We start from the raw sequence: 15,000 nt of genomic DNA on the forward strand, positions 1-15,000 counted from the left end.
TCGCTTTCGGATCGACTCTTTACTCACCATACTTACGTGTAAAATGAATACTGGCCGACAACTGCATTGTCTCTGTCGAAAAAAAAAATTGTATCATCGCCTAACAGGTGTCATGTCTCGTTCTATTATTATTATTATTATTATTATTATTATTATTATTATTATTATTATTATTATTATTATTATTATTATTATTATTATTATTATTATTTGATATAGCGCCAGTATCTACAAATAGTGCTCAGAGGTGCTTTACAATAGTTTTTTTTTTTTAGTAGCACACATGTTCATTCATTCGACTACAAAATCCCTACAACAGTCACATACATATCTTGTTCGAAGTTCACATAGAATCACGATAAGCAGAATGAAAAAGATTGGTTTTTAGATGCCGTTTGAAGACTGGTAGACTTTCACATTGTCGGGTTTTGTGTGGTAAAGAATTCCATACGATTGGAGCTGAAAATGCAAAACCACTCTCAGCAAACTTTGTTCTTGTGATGTTTTTCTCCTTTAGCGAAGAATTGCCGGATCGCAGAGTCGAGTTGGTTTATATTCCCCGACATGGCATTCAAGGTATTCAGGTGATGTATGGTGAAGGCAATTGTAGGCAGAACATGCGATTTTGTATTTACATTCTTTTCTCTGTCGGAAGCCAGTGTAGTGACTTAAGGACCGGTGTTATAATATGGTCCCAAGGCTTTGTCCTTGTCACTATATGAGCAGCTTTGTTTTGCATTAACTAGTCTGTTCTACATTTTATATGTTGCTGTTGGTCAGGGACCATTTTTAAAGCGCTTTGAACACGTTAAGTGGATATTGCACTATATAAACGCTCAATTTTTTTTTCTTTTTACAAAAGCAAGAGAATGAAGGGGGGGGGGGGGGGGAATGTCACTGGAGAAGGAACGCCACCGCAGCAAGAATTAATGCGATGCGAAATCTCTCTTGTAATACCACTGCATTAAAAATCAAAAACAAAACATGCACACATTCATACCTGAGTCGATGCGTCGACAAATGAAAACAGATTATGAATCTAGCTCTTCTAATATGCGTTAATGGTTTCCATTAGTGCGGGGCGGTCCTTGGCAAGCTTAAGGACCACGGTCCTACGGTCCTTGGGAAATGAAGACCGCAAGGACCGGTCTCTAGACCGGTCCGTTCATTCTTGAACCGTTAAAGACCGCTACACGATGAAAACCGTGGCCTACAGGAGTAAAACACACGGAGTAGTCACACTCATTTCAAATTGTAACCTAATTAGAGAAGAGGGGTGATGCCTTCTTTATTTGCTCACCGTACTTCATTGTTACTTCGATAATTTAATAAAATTTGAAATTTATCCCCATTAACGGAGATAATGGCATCGCCCAAGGCGTTGATCGAGTTGTTTGTGGCGTTGATACACACACGCAACTCCTACCCCCCCCCCCCCCGCCAACACACACACACATTAGAGGGCAGCGAGCATTGAAGAGTAAGAGAGAGACGTGAAGTTATAATAAGAGGGGGTGGATGAGGTGATAAGAGGGGTCGATGGTGACTTTTCGCCAGATCTAACAAACTCAGCTACCCATTCATTGCTGAGTAGACAGGGATTCAGAAAAAAATCGACTGCACCCGGGATCGATCTCTGGCCCTTTGCGTATAAAGAGAGTGCTCTATCAACTGAGCTATCGGGGTCCCCAAATATTCTATTGGACCTTTTAAAAATACAGACGTTATAACTGGTTTTTTTGGACGGAAGAAACTAATAAAACTCATATTACTTGATTAGTTAAAACACCAAACGAAATTTTAATATTATTGTATTATTTTAAATGACAACAATGCGATAGAAAGGAGTGGCGACAAGAGATGGACAAAAGAAAACAAAAAATCAGACTTGCAACTTGCTAGGTTCGACACACACACACACACACACACACACACACACACACACATCTTTAGTAGTCACATACATTTCAAACAATAACCCATTAGAGAAGAGGGGTCATGCCTTCATCATAGATCATTGTCATTGCGATCATTATGGTGTAGTAAATTTTGAAATTTACCCCGTATAATGGAATCGTCCAAGGCGTGCGCCTCCTGTTCCCCCCATCTCACACACGAAAGGGCGGTTTGCGGAGTGGAGGGAGGTGGTCGTCTGCCTCTATGGTCGTCTGTGTCGTTTAGTGTATGGCAAAGGGGGGTGGGTGCGATTAATTAAGTGGGATGGGTGGTGATTGGTGGAAGATAGGCAAAGGACCGAGGCAACGAATCGCTGGGGAAGTAGTATGGCGCGAGACCGTTGAAAGGTGATAAGAAGTGAGGACCGCCGGCGGTCTTCCTCTTTGGGACTGGACCACGGTTCACAGCTAAAAGACCGTGGGACCGGTCCTCGGTCCGGTCCTCAAAGCGGCACTAGTTTCCATTGATGTAACTACCTCTTAGTAATATTGATCCGTTGTGACATTCACTTTATGTCAAACTTCTCACTCGCTCTCGGCTTGCTTCAGTCAATACTGTCAACTCCATTGACTAATAATTGTAAGTCGTGGAGTAGTTTATAACAAGGATAAATCGGGTTGAGTTCGCATTGGTACAGTAGAGCACAGGGGGAGGACGAAGAGGAGGAGGAGGAGGAAGAAGAAAAAGGGGAATGAATGTCAGGTGGTCCACCTTTTTATGTGACAAGACGTACAGGTTGAGTTTTGTTACTTGCGTGTTCACTGGAGTGTGTTGTGTATATTATTATAGCTTTGTCGGCGTACAACACGACAACACGGACCAGTCAGCTGTGTTGTTGCAATTTGTGTCTGTACGCTTTATCATAATTTTCTTGTTTTTAAAAACAAAGAATCATTTTTCAACTGTTTATTTCGAGAGTGTGCATTGAAACGTGTTGCTTAACCTCTAATTCATGACGTCATCATGTAAATTATATCGTGTATCTATATTTGGACCATTTCATTTCCTTGTGATAATATTATTGTAGAATTGAGAATAGAGTTATGCCGGATTCTTATGGGATAAAAACATTGCATCTTCTTCATTGGAACTTCTTCATTTGAAAGAGGTAAGCCTTTACAACATAAAAAGAACAAAAACATATTACTAGACGTCTAATATGCAGCCTACACAATGGCTTACAACCAATTGTGACTGGCAAAACAATAATTATAATCTGATGTTATCAACACATAAAGAGTGTAATGAGAGCTGTTCAAAGTCATAGTTTGTAAGATTCATAGGTTGCCAAGAGAAGAAACGCCCAAAGCTTTTTTAAAAAAAAAAACATACGAAAGACAGGTTGTTCAATATTTGCCACAATAAAGTGATTGTATCGATTTTAATTAACTACGAGTGTAGTTTTAGTATAAATTACCATAATCCATTCTTTTCTTGGAGAAATGATAGCTTTTTAAAACGGTTCTCATTCCTTCAGCCTCTAAAATTTCCGTCTTAAGACAGAGTACCTTGAGATATTTTGCCTTTTTAGCACTCTTAATAAATTTACCTAAATGAAATGTAATTTCAATATATCGATACATTTTACCAAAGGATTAGCATTGCGTGGTCCTGTGCTGACTCAAAACGCTATTTATAAGCTTAGATACTCTAGAGCTCGTTTCTCAATTTTCGACACAGTTCAACCGTATCGCTCGTCTTTCTCTAAATTGTGACCACCTCTGTTCCTTGTCTCGGGGACAGACTTAAACACTACTTTCCGTCCTCTAGCGACTGAATTGAAAACAAGTAGAATTCCTACAATAATAAAACAGGAAAATATCTCTTTGATTTCTTGCAACTCTATTGTGAAGTCTTCTTCAGTCATGTGGGTGTTACTTTGAGAGTCCCGATAGTTCAATAATAGAACACTGAAAAGCGAATGCCCAGCTTAGAGTATGAATATAATCAGGGGTTTTTTCTGACATCACTGTCCACTAAGCATTTAATCAGTTGGTGGGCCCCGTAGATGTGGCGGAAAGTACTTTGCAATAAATTTGCAACTTAACCGAAGGTAGCAAGTTGTTTAAAAGTAAAGAAAATAGGATGAGTCCCAGCTTCACGGTCTCCAAATATTATACTTTAACCGCCGATTTTTGCAATGTTTGTCGCGCAGTTATGACGGTATTCTGAAATTTCTGATTTTGGTATTTTAAGGGCCCGTTCTCATGAACGAGGAGTAGATTTAGTTATTTACTAGTCTAGTAAATGACTAGCTAGTCTTAAGCCTAAGCGGAGCAAGTGACTTTAAAACATCGGATTTCATGAACGCTTTCTAGTCTCGGACTAGCTAGTCTCTTGCCAAGAAGTGGGCGTTATAAGGACGGTGACTAATTCGGCTATTTTGTGCGGGTAACATAACGCTCTCTAGTACACGACGGCAGGTAAGATAGCCGCCTTCATACTTTCAACGCAAAAGATTTCCAAAGAGGAATTAGCAACACATCCGATATAGATATTTCGTTCTTTTCATTTTAACTTACTTTTGTCATGATGAATCATGATATTGACATTCGACTGCTAGACTGCAATGATGTCCATCATGGTCGACTCTCAATTCTATATTTAAGCCCATGAAAGTTTCAATGAAACTCAAACAAATTGAACTAAAAAAAAAACCCCAAAAAACAAAAACCAACAAACAAACAAAAGAGAAAATGTGTTCTGATGAATCACATTATTTCAGTCAGTTACAATGCCAGCAGAATAACTTTTGTCTCCAATATACTTTCTAATCATTTTTGTTTGTTTTTCTTTCACGCAAATCCTTCGATTTCGAGTCTAAGTCACTCACAACTCACGAGCCGATTAGATTCAGTTTTTTAAATTTTTTTACTCACAAAAATGTGTACTTTCGACGATTTGCACTTATCTTATAGTTTTTTAAAGCCTGTGTCACTTTTGCCTCTGTCATTCGTAACCGACTTATTTTTCTTCTGAATTGAAGCTCTCCCATTTAAGAATAGCTGCCATCTTGTTGACGATATGATGTATCCTATTTACTAGTCTCAGTCTAAGGTTGTGAAGTCCTGCCACAGCAAATCACTAAAACTTGGCCTAAAGTCAGAGACTAAGCGCTAGTCCGCGTTCGTGAAAACGGCCCCAGGTGTCCTTTCTAAAGCTGCCTGACTCATTTGTCCATGGAGAGCAACGGGATTATATTCCAGCTTTAAAATAAAGATGTTAAAAAGTAATGACTTGAGCGTTTTTGTATTTGGATCAGAATGTTAGAAGATCACAGAGAGTATCATCCAGAAGCTTGAAGTATTCCAAAACAAGTGTTTGCGACGAATCTTAAAGATATTCTGGCCAAAACATAATCTAAAATGAGCACATGAGAGCGAGAGCTGATGTGGAGTCCTGGAGAGTCGCATTAAAAGGCAATGGTTGGGGCATGTCTGTCGCAGACCTGATGAAACAATGATGAGGAAGGCTCTGCGATGGACACCCCAAGGAAAGAGGAAGCGAGGCCGCCCCAAGGAGACTTTGAGACGTACCGTAGAGAGGGGCCAAAAGCAGAGAGGTCTCTCCTTCGAGATGGCCCCACTGCTGACAGGGCCAGTTGGAGATCCCTTTCATCGCCTCAGGTGCCAACAGGCCCGGAGAGGATTGAGTGAGTGAGGGAGTGAGTACGACATTGCTGAAATACCATAGATTCGGAAGGTTGATAAAAATAGTGTAGGGTTACAAAACCTAATAATTTGGCAGCATATTATTATTATCACAAAATTATGTATGTCTAGACTGTCTATTACCAAAGGATGCGCAATCCCCTCAAGTTTTGTTTGATGTTACTTTTCCAATGCTATTTCAGTTTAACAATTCACACCAGCTCGTTAAGTAGCAGAAACTGCATTTTCAAATAACGTAATTTTGAGCGCAAATTTAAGAAATTTTGAACGTAAAAAAATGCGATCTGAGTTGTTATTTATTAGTATTTTTTTAAAGCAGTATCTTCCCTATTTGGGTCATTAAAAAAACAAAACAGTATGTATGTATAACTCTATTAGTATTAGACTGGAATACTCAACAGGACAAATTTGACCTAGTTAATTTTCTATCCTTTGACACATTTAATCCATGTAATCGTTAAATTATTGACAAGCCATCACTGTGACGGGAACCAAAGGCCACACTAGTGTCCTAGTTTATCTCTTATCGGCTATTAAATTATTTAAATTGTATTGTAAGCTAGATATAGACATCTATCATCCATTTATAATCTTACACATTTTTGTTAATGGCCCTGTATTATTCTACACTTTAAGTGTACAACGTAACGCGTGCAGAAGTTATTTATTTAGGTAGTATATCTACGCATCAAGCATTCGCCTTTTGATTCTTTTTTCATCTTTATCTTACACTTGATATTATGTAAAATAAAATAAAAAACAGACCAACTCACCTCATAACCTTTTCAATCAATAACTATCTTAGTGATCATGATGTTGTTGTGTTAATTATTTTAACTCACTCAACCCTAACCATCTACCTACGTGCTGCCCACTCTCACAAGAGATTGCCAAAAAAATATAAAAATACTCAGTTAAATTGGAACTGTGCAATGGTCTGACTCGATTACAAATCATGTAGAAATTAAAGACTGTAGCATCGGTAATATGCCTATAATTTGTGACTCAGAGAAAAAAACAACGTATATAATGATGGAGTAAAAGTTATACCAGTATTTCGGTGTTAGGATTGAGTGAGTTAATCAGATTGCGAAATATTTATGACCACATCTGTGTGAATTCATTTTGTCGCTTTAAAGGAGAGCTGAAAGTATGTTAATCAATTGCAATCTTTCTGTCAAATCCGGTCAGAACGGATCAATCCTCCACTCTAGCGTATCAAATAGAAGGGGGTGGTAGTAATAGAAGTAGGGGGGGGGGGGCGTAGTAATAGAAGTGTGTGTGTGTGTGTGTGTGGGGGGGGGGGGGGGCGTAGTAATGGAAGTGATGGGGTGCGCAATTTGACCAAAGGTGGAAAGGGGTGGGGGCGCAATTTGATCATTCCATATAAAGGGAGGGTGGAGGGGGGGGGGGGATGCGCATTTTGGACATTTTCTGATATAGGCGAGGTGTGATATATGTAATGGAGGAAGAGTAGTAGTAGTAGTAGTAGTAGTAGTAGTAGTATTAGTAGTAGTAGTAGTAGTAGTAGTAGTAGTAGTAGTAGTAGTAGTAGTAGTAGTAGTAGTAGTAGTGGTAGGAGGAGGAGGAGGAGGAGGAGGAGGAGGAGGAGGAGGAGGAGGAGGAGGAGGAGGAGGAAGAAGAAGAAGAAGAAGAAGACGACGACGACGAAGAAGAAGAAGAAGAAGAAGAAGAAGAAGAAGAAGAAGAAGAAGAAGAAGAAGAAGAAGAAGAAGAAGAAGAAGAAGAAGAAGAAGAAGAAGAAGGAGGAGGAGGAGGAGGAGGAGGAGGAGGAGGAGGAGGAGGAAGGGAAATGGAAGAAGAAGGAGGAGGAAGAGGAGGAGAGGAGGAGGAGGAGGAGGAGGAAGGAGAGGAGGAGGAAGAAGAGGAGGAGAAGGAGGCGGAGAAGAAGACGACGACGACGACGGAGGTGATGATGATGATGATGATGATGATGATGATGATGATGATGATGATGATGATGATGATGATGAAGACGAAGAAGAAGACAAAGCGGGAAAGGGAAACTTAAATAAACAGCGAGACTGAACGGAACGACCGCAGAAAAAATGCTTGAAACTAGCAGTGGGAGGATAGAATAAATCGATAAATATTTCTGAGATAGATTTTCAAGAGTTCGATCGATATGAATGTCATGCGAAGCAATATCGATCTTTGTAATAGAGCAGCCTTGAATTGTCTGTTAATGTCCCTATCTCCGGCACAATGAGATGGATCAATACTCAATCAACATTATGTTTGTTCGTTTTTTCGACGGAGTTATAAGTAATAATAAATTTTTAAAAAATGCTAATAATAATAATGATAATAATAATAATAATAATAATAATAATAATAATAATAATAATAATAATAATAATAATAATAATAATGATGCTGATCTTGATGATGATGATGATGATGATGATGATGATTATGATGATGATGATGATGATGATGATAATTATGATAATAATAGTAATAATAATAATAATAATAATAATAATAATAATAATAATAATAATAATAATAATAATAATAATAACAATAATAATATTAATAATAATAATAATAATAATAATAATAATAATAATAATAATAATAATAATAATAATATAATAATAATAATATCGAAGTTGACGTCACTCAGGCCTTTGTTAGCGCTTGGCTAACATTGCCTTCCGGAAGCATAATGAACAACACACAAAACTATATTCAGAAAAGTGAGTGGAGCAGGCACTTATGTTGATAACAACAAGATATGAAGTGAATAGAAAAGTGCCAGAAGACAATAGAGAATAAAAATTTTTCGCGGCGGTGGTGGGGTTTGAACCTGCGACCTTATTGGTACGACAACTCCGCCTGGCAGGTGAGAGCGTGGCTCTACCGTGTGAGCTATCCACGAACACAAAAATATTCGTTTCAAACTCAAAGTCATTACTAGATCCCTCTCTCACCCACTTCTTGAGACCGCCGATTCGTTCGTACACCACCATCGCGAATAATTTTGACCAGCAGTTAAGCTTAATAGCCAATATTCTCAACACAAACATATAACATAGAAACGATTGAGACATTGAGTATGCTCCGGTGTATGGGGTGAATTTTTAATTCAGAAAAGTGAGTGGAGCAGGCACTTATGTTGATAACAACAAGATATGAAGTGAATAGAAAAGTGCCAGAAGACAATAGAGAATAAAAATTTTTCGCGGCGGTGTGGGGTTTGAACCTGCGACCTTATTGGTACGACAACTCCGCCTGGCAGGTGAGAGCGTGGCTCTACCGTGTGAGCTATCCACGAACACAAAAATATTCGTTTCAAACTCAAAGTCATTACTAGATCCCTCTCTCACCCACTTCTTGAGACCGCCGATTCGTTCGTACACCACCATCGCGAATAATTTTGACCAGCAGTTAAGCTTAATAGCCAATATTCTCAACACAAACATATAACATAGAAACGATTGAGACATTGAGTATGCTCCGGTGTATGGGGTGAATTTTTAATTCAGAAAAGTGAGTGGAGCAGGCACTTATGTTGATAACAACAAGATATGAAGTGAATAGAAAAGTGCCAGAAGACAATAGAGAATAAAAATTTTTCGCGGCGGTGGTGGGGTTTGAACCTGCGACCTTATTGGTACGACAACTCCGCCTGGCAGGTGAGAGCGTGGCTCTACCGTGTGAGCTATCCACGAACACAAAAATATTCGTTTCAAACTCAAAGTCATTACTAGATCCCTCTCTCACCCACTTCTTGAGACCGCCGATTCGTTCGTACACCACCATCGCGAATAATTTTGACCAGCAGTTAAGCTTAATAGCCAATATTCTCAACACAAACATATAACATAGAAACGATTGAGACATTGAGTATGCTCCGGTGTATGGGGTGAATTTTTAATTCAGAAAAAATTTTTATTTCTATTGTCTTCTGGCACTTTTCTATTCACTTCATATCTTGTTGTTATCAACATAAGTGCCTGCTCCACTCACTTTTCTGAATTAAAAATTCACCCCATACACCGGAGCATACTCAATGTCTCAATCGTTTCTATGTTATATGTTTGTGTTGAGAATATTGGCTATTAAGCTTAACTGCTGGTCAAAATTATTCGCGATGGTGGTGTACGAACGAATCGGCGGTCTCAAGAAGTGGGTGAGAGAGGGATCTAGTAATGACTTTGAGTTTGAAACGAATATTTTTGTGTTCGTGGATAGCTCACACGGTAGAGCCACGCTCTCACCTGCCAGGCGGAGTTGTCGTACCAATAAGGTCGCAGGTTCAAACCCCACCACCGCCGCGAAAAATTTTTATTCTCTATTGTCTTCTGGCACTTTTCTATTCACTTCATATCTTGTTGTTATCAACATAAGTGCCTGCTCCACTCACTTTTCTGAATTAAAAATTCACACCCATACACCGGAGCATACTCAATGTCTCAATCGTTTCTATGTTATATGTTTGTGTTGAGAATATTGGCTATTAAGCTTAACTGCTGGTCAAAATTATTCGCGATGGTGGTGTACGAACGAATCGGCGGTCTCAAGAAGTGGGTGAGAGAGGGATCTAGTAATGACTTTGAGTTTGAAACGAATATTTTTGTGTTCGTGGATAGCTCACACGGTAGAGCCACGCTCTCACCTGCCAGGCGGAGTTGTCGTACCAATAAGGTCGCAGGTTCAAACCCCACCACCGCCGCGAAAAATTTTTATTCTCTATTGTCTTCTGGCACTTTTCTATTCACTTCATATCTTGTTGTTATCAACATAAGTGCCTGCTCCACTCACTTTTCTGAATTAAAAATTCACCCCATACACCGGAGCATACTCAATGTCTCAATCGTTTCTATGTTATATGTTTGTGTTGAGAATATTGGCTATTAAGCTTAACTGCTGGTCAAAATTATTCGCGATGGTGGTGTACGAACGAATCGGCGGTCTCAAGAAGTGGGTGAGAGAGGGATCTAGTAATGACTTTGAGTTTGAAACGAATATTTTTGTGTTCGTGGATAGCTCACACGGTAGAGCCACGCTCTCACCTGCCAGGCGGAGTTGTCGTACCAATAAGGTCGCAGGTTCAAACCCCACCACCGCCGCGAAAAATTTTTATTCTCTATTGTCTTCTGGCACTTTTCTATTCACTTCATATCTTGTTGTTATCAACATAAGTGCCTGCTCCACTCACTTTTCTGAATTAAAAATTCACCCCATACACCGGAGCATACTCAATGTCTCAATCGTTTCTATGTTATATGTTTGTGTTGAGAATATTGGCTATTAAGCTTAACTGCTGGTCAAAATTATTCGCGATGGTGGTGTACGAACGAATCGGCGGTCTCAAGAAGTGGGTGAGAGAGGGATCTAGTAATGACTTTGAGTTTGAAACGATATTTTTGTGTTCGTGGATAGCTCACACGGTAGAGCCACGCTCTCACCTGCCAGGCGGAGTTGTCGTACCAATAAGGTCGCAGGTTCAAACCCCACCACCGCCGCGAAAAATTTTTATTCTCTATTGTCTTCTGGCACTTTTCTATTCACTTCATATCTTGTTGTTACAAAACTATATGCAACCTAAAATATTTATAGTCTGTAAATACAATTTAGTGAGAATTATTCATAAACATGGGTGCCACAAAAAAAAAAAAAAATAAATAAATAAAAAAAAAAAAAACAAGACCTGAGTGACGCCAACTTCGTTCTATCTATAGATAGTATGCAGATGACGTCACTCAGGCCTTTGTTATTGTTTTTGCCATCCGCGTTTGTGAGTTGTTCTCACTAAACTGTATTAACCAGACTATAAAAGTTCATGGTTACACAGAGTTTGTGTGTTGGTCCGTTATACTTCCGGATGGCAATGTTGTGAACTCCTTGGCCAAGCGCATTCTATCTAGATAGATTCTATAGGATGGCAAAAAAAAAAAACAACAACAAAAAAGCAAAACAAAACAAAAAGCCCCGAGTGACGTCAACTTCATACTATCTATAGATAGTATGCGCTTGGCTAAGAAGCTCATAACATTGCCACCCGGAAGTATAACGGACCAACACACAAAACTGTGTGTATCCATGAACGTTTATAGTCAGGTTAATACAGTTCAGTGAGCATTACTCATAAACGCGGATGGCAAAAAACAATAACAAAGATCAGAGTGACGTCAACTGCATACTATCTATAGAGCCATAAGAGCACACGTGCCTACAAATACAAAAAAAAAAAACCCCAAAAAACCGGAGATCTGTAAAACTAAATTTATACTTTTTCAATTCGGTTTAAACTGTTGATTGTGACAATCAACACCGAATAAACAGGGGTATGAATTATGGTATGGTAGTATCATTGCAGTTGACGGTGTAGCAGATAGCAGATAGCAGATGCTAGTAATTGCAATCAACGCCAGTGTATAAAACATACATTACAGATAAGTTATTATCGATCACATCCACATCGATAGACATTACGACCAACTCTCCACTTTATAGCATTGCCGGTTGGCTTTTACCTAAAATGAAATGTTAAAAAATGCCAAAACAGTCACACACACACACACACACACACACACACACACACACACACAGACACACACAAAATACCATGAGTATAAAATATTGCCAAATTTATTTCAGCTTCATAATTCATTTTAAAGATTACATTGTGATTGTAAAAGAAACAAATGCTCCTTACTAATATTATTATGTTTTTCTTCAGTAAGTATATAGACTTTATACAAGGTTGAACTTTTCTTGCTGTTTTACCAGTGAAAATCGATTTTATGGTCGTATTTAATATTTACTGCTTTATGACTACTTTTGCAATGCAAAATATATAAATATATAAATAGATAAATAAACAACTAAATAAGTAAATAAATGAATAATGAATAAATAAGTAAGAATAAAACAGAATTGCCAAATTTATTTTCTGAAACTAAACAATTTTTTTGAAATACCAAATTTCCAGTATAAAACGAGTATCATATTAAAAGAATCAATCTGGTTGCGTTTATCACCACACAATATGGATTAATATTTTCGAGGATGAAGCGATTCATTTGTCGCCATGTGTTATAAACACAGTCTATAGATTTTGTCGCTAGTTATAAAACATCGATTTAATTTGATCGATCTGAAATACTCACCAAGCGTGGCTCAGCGGTGCGGTCTTTGCTTCGTACCCGGAAGGTAACGAGTTCGATCACCCGCCGCTGCGTTGTGTGACCTTGAGCAAGTCACCTCGCCCAAGCTCAATTTGCGGCGCTGCACTGCGGCTGACGCCTTGGTTATTCCAGTCTTCCCTTAGAATAGACCCTAAAGACCAATTTCCCCCATGGGATGAATAAAGGGTATTTCATGTCATTCATTCATTTCATAACGTATTTCTTCAAAAATCGACTTTTAAAAATTAAATCCGGATACGGCAGTATTTTCCAAATACCGGCCAGGGTTTGAGTCCCACTGTTGGGGCGGCTCAAAGTAAAGCATTTGGAAATAGGCTCTTTTCTCACATTCTTTCACCTCTCTCTCTCTCTCTCTCTCTCTCTCTCTCTCTCTCTCTCTCTCTCTCTCTCTCTCTCTCTCTCTCTCCCTCAGGCTTGAAATAATAAGTAGGCTATCTAGGCGGTAACAGGATTGCTCTTTCGAAAATAAAATTGTAATAGCGCCTGACAGGCGCCAAGTGTAGTCCTACATGATGTGTTGGGTCGGGATGCCTTGTAGAGTACTTTGGATTTATTTGGTGGATATTGCGTATATGAATGCTCACTTTTTTATCTCTTCAGGTTCAAGTTGGAGTTCAACGTCTTTATCTGCAAAAGGCGAATTACCCATCAGTGCAGATTTTATAAAATGATGTGGTGACTTTCTCCATTATTGTGTTATTGAGTTGAAAGATAAATGTTTATCAAATAGTTGATCAAATTTGTTGATGGTTCTATCTAGGATTTCTGGCGGGAGAGTGTTCCATTCCTTGATGGTTCTTGGAAAGAAAATGTTTGTATATAATATGTTGGTTCTGTGCATTGGAATTGTGAACTTACTGCTATGATAATTTCTTGTGAATGTACGGTGTTGTTTTGTAAAATATTATGGCAGAGTTACTGCTGTTTTGTTGGATTATACTGTTCTGTGGAGAAGTTGGAGGCGTTTTTCTTTCCGCCTCCTCTCCAATGTTTTCTACTGCAACACTTTCTTGAGTTGTTTTGTATCAATTCACAATAGTGAGATTATTATCCAGTAAACAGTCTTGTGAATGTACGGTGTTGTTTTGTAAAATATTATGGCAGAGTTACTGCTGTTTTGTTGGATTATACTGTTCTGTGGAGAAGTTGGAGGCGTTTTTCTTTCCGCCTACTCTCCAATGTTTTCTACTGCAACACTTTCTTGAGTTGTTTTGTATCAATTCACAATAGTGAGATTATTATCCAGTAAACAGTCTTACTCTGGAATAAATCGTATTTAAAAATTCGGCCAGAAACTCTTTCTTCAAATATCGATTGATTTTAAGGACCCTCATCTTGACAAAAACTCTCAAACCTCGGACTTCGCGAAGTCATAGTTTTGAGAATTTTTTCCAAGATGAGGGTTGTTTGAATCGATCGATATTTGAAGGACGAGTTTTCTGGCCAAGTTTTTTTAATGTGTTTTTCAGAGTACGGCAGTTAACTTGTTAAAATTAAATTCATCTTGCTTTGGGTTGCACGTACTTATCTTTACATGCACACTTTAATCCTATGATTAGGGCTAATCCTTGTGGAATATTGCCATATTGGAGACAGATGTTCAATCGAGGCACGCGAGAGGTTTAGTGCGAGGTAGGAAGGGGTGGGTTGGCAAGGAGGTAGAGTAAATATGGCAATGCCCTCTATACTCTAGATTGCTATGCAATACACTCACACTGTCAAACTCAAAGGACCTTGAGGTCCGGCTCCCTGCTGTCGGCAATCCGTATTTTACCTTGAACAAAAAGCTTAGTCCCTGCTGCCCGCTTTGTGGCATTGCTCTGTGTCTGACGCCTAAGGAATTAAAAACATTTTTTTTCTAGATGAGCCTAAAGACCCAATTCTCCCTGAGATGAATGAAAGGAATGTATCAATATATGGAGCACACAAGCATAAAAAAACCCCAAAAACTAAAGAGATCTTTAACGGAACATAAATCAAATAATTTAACTGTGGGAATGGGGTGGGGTCTTCAGGTTATATTTTTGCACAAGGCCTATGGGCCTATTATGTACCGACAAATTCACACATCCGTTATGAAACAAACTACATAAAATAAAATATTCGCTATCTCAAGCAAATATATTTTAAAATTCCATTTTATTGCATATAAATTATTCCCCAGGTTTGTCTCTAAAATTAAAAAAAAATGG

At 38.6% G+C, this 15,000-nt stretch overlaps 1 protein-coding gene across 2 annotated transcripts in view; it reads left to right on the plus strand.

Moving 5' to 3' along the window:
- Window positions 1-1,858: 1,858 nt before the first annotated feature.
- Window positions 1,859-15,000, plus strand: part of LOC144967884 (putative transporter SVOPL) — a 48,001-nt gene continuing 34,859 nt past the window's right edge. The window contains exons 1-2 of one of the 2 annotated variants that reach the window (XM_078905626.1): window positions 1,859-3,064; window positions 13,409-13,619. The gene's annotated coding sequence lies outside the window, so the exon portion shown is untranslated. The remainder of the gene's footprint in view (window positions 3,065-13,408; window positions 13,620-15,000) is intronic. The other variant, XM_078905629.1, reaches the window with a different exon arrangement.

This window comes from Berghia stephanieae, chromosome 3, assembly GCF_034508935.2.
Source record: "Berghia stephanieae isolate SIO BIC M18660-M18661 chromosome 3, UCSD_Bste_1.3, whole genome shotgun sequence".
NCBI classification, from domain to species: domain Eukaryota; kingdom Metazoa; phylum Mollusca; class Gastropoda; order Nudibranchia; family Aeolidiidae; genus Berghia; species Berghia stephanieae.